Raw genomic sequence first — 6,000 nt, forward strand, 5'->3', positions numbered from 1 at the left:
GCGGCTTATTTATTGGAAAGCTCAGAGTGAGGAGCGCCGGCAAAAGGAGCAACTCAGGATTGAAATGGAGGTGCTGAGGCCTCGAAAGCAGATGGCAATGCCGCACGAGGAGTTGGCGGCGCAGGAGGAAGAATTCCGTAATATGCTCGGAGCTGAAGAAGGCACGCGGCGTGGGGATTTGTTGCAGCTGCACAACGAATACTTCATGCGCACAAAGGTAAAGGCATTAGGCAATGAGGAAATGAATCTGCGGGCCCATATTCTTCAAGAAGATATTGGGGTCCGAAAGCTTCTCGTCCAGGGCCTGGAAATTATATTGCGGCAGGGTATTTGCAAGGAATGGGAGCAGAATGTTGTGATGCTTGTGCCTGAGCAGATTCAGGCGCTGGCGAAACTAAATCGAGAATGGATTGAGCACGAGAAGCAGATTCTAACGATCCAGAGGGCAGTACGTAGCTTTCGCGCCGGTCGACTCGGGTGGCGTATCACCCATTCTGAAATCGGTCGCATTATACAAAAGAAGCGCGATATCGCAAAGATTGATCGCGGCAAAAAGTCACTTTGCGAGTACAAGAATTATCTTGCCTCGGAGTTCGCCGCCGTCGAAGAGGAAGTACGCACACTTCATGCTAATGAACGTAATAAATTGTTTGATGTAGAGTACAACAGCCGAACGATCGTGTATACTGAGGAGGAATGGAATCGGGGCGTGCTGCGGCGTGCCGAGCGACAGGATCTATACGACAGCGTGATAGTTCCACTTGTAACAAACTGTTTCTCCGCTGAGTTAGACGCCCGCCGTGAAATTGATGTTGAAGAGGAATTCGTTCGCGGAAGGATGTGCAATTTTTTCAACCGCCTCAGTAACATCATCCGGACAAAGACGTACGTTCTGGGGCGTGAGGTGGAAGGACGTGCCGCCATCGAAAAGGATGAAAACAATTTTTTTTTTTCAATCCTCTGCATGGAGCTAGACGACCGCGATTTGGTTCGCATAATGATGAAAGAAATCCAAGCACAAAAGGAAGAAGAGCTGTTCGCGCAGGCGTTGGTTCTGCTTGAGTCGCGGAAAGAGGAGGAGATGTACATGTACGCACGCCTTACTAGACTTCATTATGAATTCAAACGTGAAAAACTGGAGATTGAAGCTTTGGACCCAAATCCTCGGGCATTAACTGCTCACACTTTTTTGAACACTGCACTCTGTTTTTTCTGTGACGAATCGGTTGAGTTTCTTGAAAACTATGGGTCGCTTCTGGTAGAGCAACATTCTGAAATTGTATATTTGTGCTGCGTTGCAATTACGGAGGAAAGGGAGGAGGAAGCTCGCCACCTCCTTGAGCGGTTGGAGAGTCGTGCATGGCCCGAAATAACTGATTGTGCTCACCGGGAAATGAGTTCAAAACTTAGAAAGGAACTCCGAAATATAGGAGCCGCTAGCCGAATAAAAATTTTCTATAGGAAATACCGGAATGGTGATGTAGGAAGGTCAGGCATGCGGAAGCACCTTCGCGAAGCCTTTCGCGTAATGCGAGAGAAGGCAGAGCTGAAGGAGGTTTTTGACAGGCAGCGCATTGACGTTCAGGAGTGCAGGCACAACCTCCGTGATGCGGTCGCGATACAATCCTATTACACATACAGACGTATTGCTCTTGAGCTTAGTGTAGTCGAGAATAGAGCAGAACCCCGCGGTCGCTCAGAGTTGGAGGGTCAGGAAGAGATGATGTTCAAAATGATTTTAAACTACTTTGAACCCCCTGCTGTCCCCATGGTAGATGCAGTAACAATATTGTTGCACAGTGAGTCGCATGGTCGTATACGAATCAAAAAAGAGTGGCAGAAGGCTATTGAAAACGATTTTACAAGAAGAAAAGAGTGGTTTGAGAAGGATGTGTTGGCGATCATAACGCTGAGGAAGTGGCAAAAGTTTGCTGCAGTGAAGCGCAAGAGGACTTTCATAAAGGCCGAGCTAGAAAAGCTGGTTCTATCTGAACTTACACAGCGTCATGAATTAGAGTTAAACGAGGCGAATGAGCGATTTATCGATATCGTTAAACCCATGGAATACACCACACATCACCAAGCGTATCTGGATCAAGATGTGCCGCGTTTCTTAAACGAGATGTGCTTCGATATTGGTTTCCACCTTGGAATAAAAGAGGAAGAGTGGCAGAACCGCATGCTTTTGCTATGGAGGATGCGTAACAGTTACCACGAGAAAGAGCTGGAAACTGAAGAATTTGCTACCCGCGCCGCCCTACAACAGAGCAGTTTCTACGACGGTGTTGACTTAATTGAGGTTGTTTGCGACGAAAGTATCTTGCGAGCAGCACTCTGTGATGAGCGTAGATACTTCTTGATGCGAATACTGGCAAGGTTGGAAAGAGCTTCACGTGGGGATATTATCCACAGTTACGATATCCACTCGCTATGCATGCACGAATATACATGCAGAAAGGAACTCTACGTTGAATACATATATTCTCTCCACCATATTGCCCCGGAAAAGAACACAATACAACATACAAAGTGTTTGCTCATCGATGCTGAAATATCACACACCACAGAAGCAGAAAAAAGCTACGAAAAGTCTACAAATCAACAACCACTCAACGACAATCCAGAGGACAATAATATAACATCCTCAGCAAATATAGTTGATCAAACAAACGCCACGCCTCAGGGACCAATAGTTGACCAACCTGCAGAAGATCTCACTAAGGCCGGGGAGCTTGATGAACCTGTTACTGATACTGAAGTAGCTGAGAAGGAACCTACTGATTCTGAGGTGATCCCTGAAAAGGAAATTCCAGACACTGAAGCTGCGGCTGAACAATCTGCAGAAGATCTCACTAAGGCTGAGGAGCTTGATGAACCTGTTACTGATACTGAAGTAGCTGAGAAGGAACCTACTGATTCTGAGGTGATCCCTGAAAAGGAAATTCCAGACACTGAAGCTGCGGCTGAACAACCTGCAGAAGATCTCACTAAGGCTGAGGAGCTTGATGAACCTGTTACTGATACTGAAGTAGCTGAGAAGGAACCTACTGATTCTGAGGTGATCCCTGAAAAGGAAATTCCAGACACTGAAGCTGCGGCTGAACAACCTGCAGAAGATCTCACTAAGGCTGAGGAGCTTGATGAACCTGTTACTGATACTGAAGTAGCTGAGAAGGAACCTACTGATTCTGAGGTGATCCCTGAAAAGGAAATTCCAGACACTGAAGCTGCGGCTGAACAACCTGCAGAAGATCTCACTAAGGCTGAGGAGCTTGATGAACCTGTTACTGATACTGAAGTAGCTGAGAAGGAACCTACTGATTCTGAGGTGATCCCTGAAAAGGAAATTCCAGACACTGAAGCTGCGGCTGAACAACCTGCAGAAGATCTCACTAAGGCTGAGGAGCTTGATGAACCTGTTACTGATACTGAAGTAGCTGAGAAGGAACCTACTGATTCTGAGGTGATCCCTGAAAAGGAAATTCCAGACGCTGAAGCTGCGGCTGAACAACCTGCAGAAGATCTCACTAAGGCTGAGGAGCTTGATGAACCTGTTGCTGATACTGAAGTAGCTGAGAAGGAACCTACTGATTCTGAGGTGATCCCTGAAAAGGAAATTCCAGACGCTGAAGCTGCGTCTGAACAACCTGCAGAAGATCTCACTAAGGCTGAGGAGCTTGATGAACCTGTTACTGATACTGAAGTAGCTGAGAAGGAACCTACTGATTCTGAGGTGATCCCTGAAAAGGAAATTCCAGACGCTGAAGCTGCGGCTGAACAACCTGCAGAAGATCTCACTAAGGCTGAGGAGCTTGATGAACCTGTTGCTGATACTGAAGTAGCTGAGAAGGAACCTACTGATTCTGAGGTGATCCCTGAAAAGGAAATTCCAGACACTGAAGCTGCGTCTGAACAACCTGCAGAAGATCTCACTAAGGCTGAGGAGCTTGATGAACCTGTTACTGATACTGAAGTAGCTGAGAAGGAACCTACTGATTCTGAGGTGATCCCTGAAAAGGAAATTCCAGACGCTGAAGCTGCGGCTGAACAACCTGCAGAAGATCTCACTAAGGCTGAGGAGCTTGATGAACCTGTTGCTGATACTGAAGTAGCTGAGAAGGAACCTACTGATTCTGAGGTGATCCCTGAAAAGGAAATTCCAGACACTGAAGCTGCGTCTGAACAACCTGCAGAAGATCTCACTAAGGCTGAGGAGCTTGATGAACCTGTTACTGATACTGAAGTAGCTGAGAAGGAACCTACTGATTCTGAGGTGATCCCTGAAAAGGAAATTCCAGACACTGAAGCTGCGTCTGAACAACCTGCAGAAGATCTCACTAAGGCTGAGGAGCTTGATGAACCTGTTACTGATACTGAAGTAGCTGAGAAGGAACCTACTGATTCTGAGGTGATCCCTGAAAAGGAAATTCCAGACGCTGAAGCTGCGGCTGAACAACCTGCAGAAGATCTCACTAAGGCTGAGGAGCTTGATGAACCTGTTGCTGATACTGAAGTAGCTGAGAAGGAACCTACTGATTCTGAGGTGATCCCTGAAAAGGAAATTCCAGACACTGAAGCTGCGTCTGAACAACCTGCAGAAGATCTCACTAAGGCTGAGGAGCTTGATGAACCTGTTACTGATACTGAAGTAGCTGAGAAGGAACCTACTGATTCTGAGGTGATCCCTGAAAAGGAAATTCCAGACGCTGAAGCTGCGGCTGAACAACCTGCAGAAGATCTCACTAAGGCTGAGGAGCTTGATGAACCTGTTACTGATACTGAAGTAGCTGAGAAGGAACCTACTGATTCTGAGGTGATCCCTGAAAAGGAAATTCCAGACACTGAAGCTGCGGCTGAACAACCTGCAGAAGATCTCACTAAGGCTGAGGAGCTTGATGAACCTGTTGCTGATACTGAAGTAGCTGAGAAGGAACCTACTGATTCTGAGGTGATCCCTGAAAAGGAAATTCCAGACGCTGAAGCTGCGGCTGAACAACCTGCAGAAGATCTCACTAAGGCTGAGGAGCTTGATGAACCTGTTGCTGATACTGAAGTAGCTGAGAAGGAACCTACTGATTCTGAGGTGATCCCTGAAAAGGAAATTCCAGACACTGAAGCTGCGTCTGAACAACCTGCAGAAGATCTCACTAAGGCTGAGGAGCTTGATGAACCTGTTACTGATACTGAAGTAGCTGAGAAGGAACCTACTGATTCTGAGGTGATCCCTGAAAAGGAAATTCCAGACACTGAAGCTGCGTCTGAACAACCTGCAGAAGATCTCACTAAGGCTGAGGAGCTTGATGAACCTGTTACTGATACTGAAGTAGCTGAGAAGGAACCTACTGATTCTGAGGTGATCCCTGAAAAGGAAATTCCAGACACTGAAGCTGCGGCTGAACAACCTGCAGAAGATCTCACTAAGGCTGAGGAGCTTGATGAACCTGTTACTGATACTGAAGTAGCTGAGAAGGAACCTACTGATTCTGAGGTGATCCCTGAAAAGGAAATTCCAGACACTGAAGCTGCGTCTGAACAACCTGCAGAAGATCTCACTAAGGCTGAGGAGCTTGATGAACCTGTTACTGATACTGAAGTAGCTGAGAAGGAACCTACTGATTCTGAGGTGATCCCTGAAAAGGAAATTCCAGACACTGAAGCTGCGTCTGAACAACCTGCAGAAGATCTCACTAAGGCTGAGGAGCTTGATGAACCTGTTACTGATACTGAAGTAGCTGAGAAGGAACCTACTGATTCTGAGGTGATCCCTGAAAAGGAAATTCCAGACGCTGAAGCTGCGGCTGAACAACCTGCAGAAGATCTCACTAAGGCTGAGGAGCTTGATGAACCTGTTACTGATACTGAAGTAGCTGAGAAGGAACCTACTGATTCTGAGGTGATCCCTGAAAAGGAAATTCCAGACACTGAAGCTGCGGCTGAACAACCTGCAGAAGATCTCACTATGGCTGAGGAGCTTGATGAACCTGTTGCTGATACTGAAGT

The sequence above is a fragment of the Trypanosoma brucei genome, chromosome 3 (assembly GCF_000210295.1).
Source record: "Trypanosoma brucei gambiense DAL972 chromosome 3, complete sequence".
Lineage (NCBI taxonomy): Eukaryota > Euglenozoa > Kinetoplastea > Trypanosomatida > Trypanosomatidae > Trypanosoma > Trypanosoma brucei.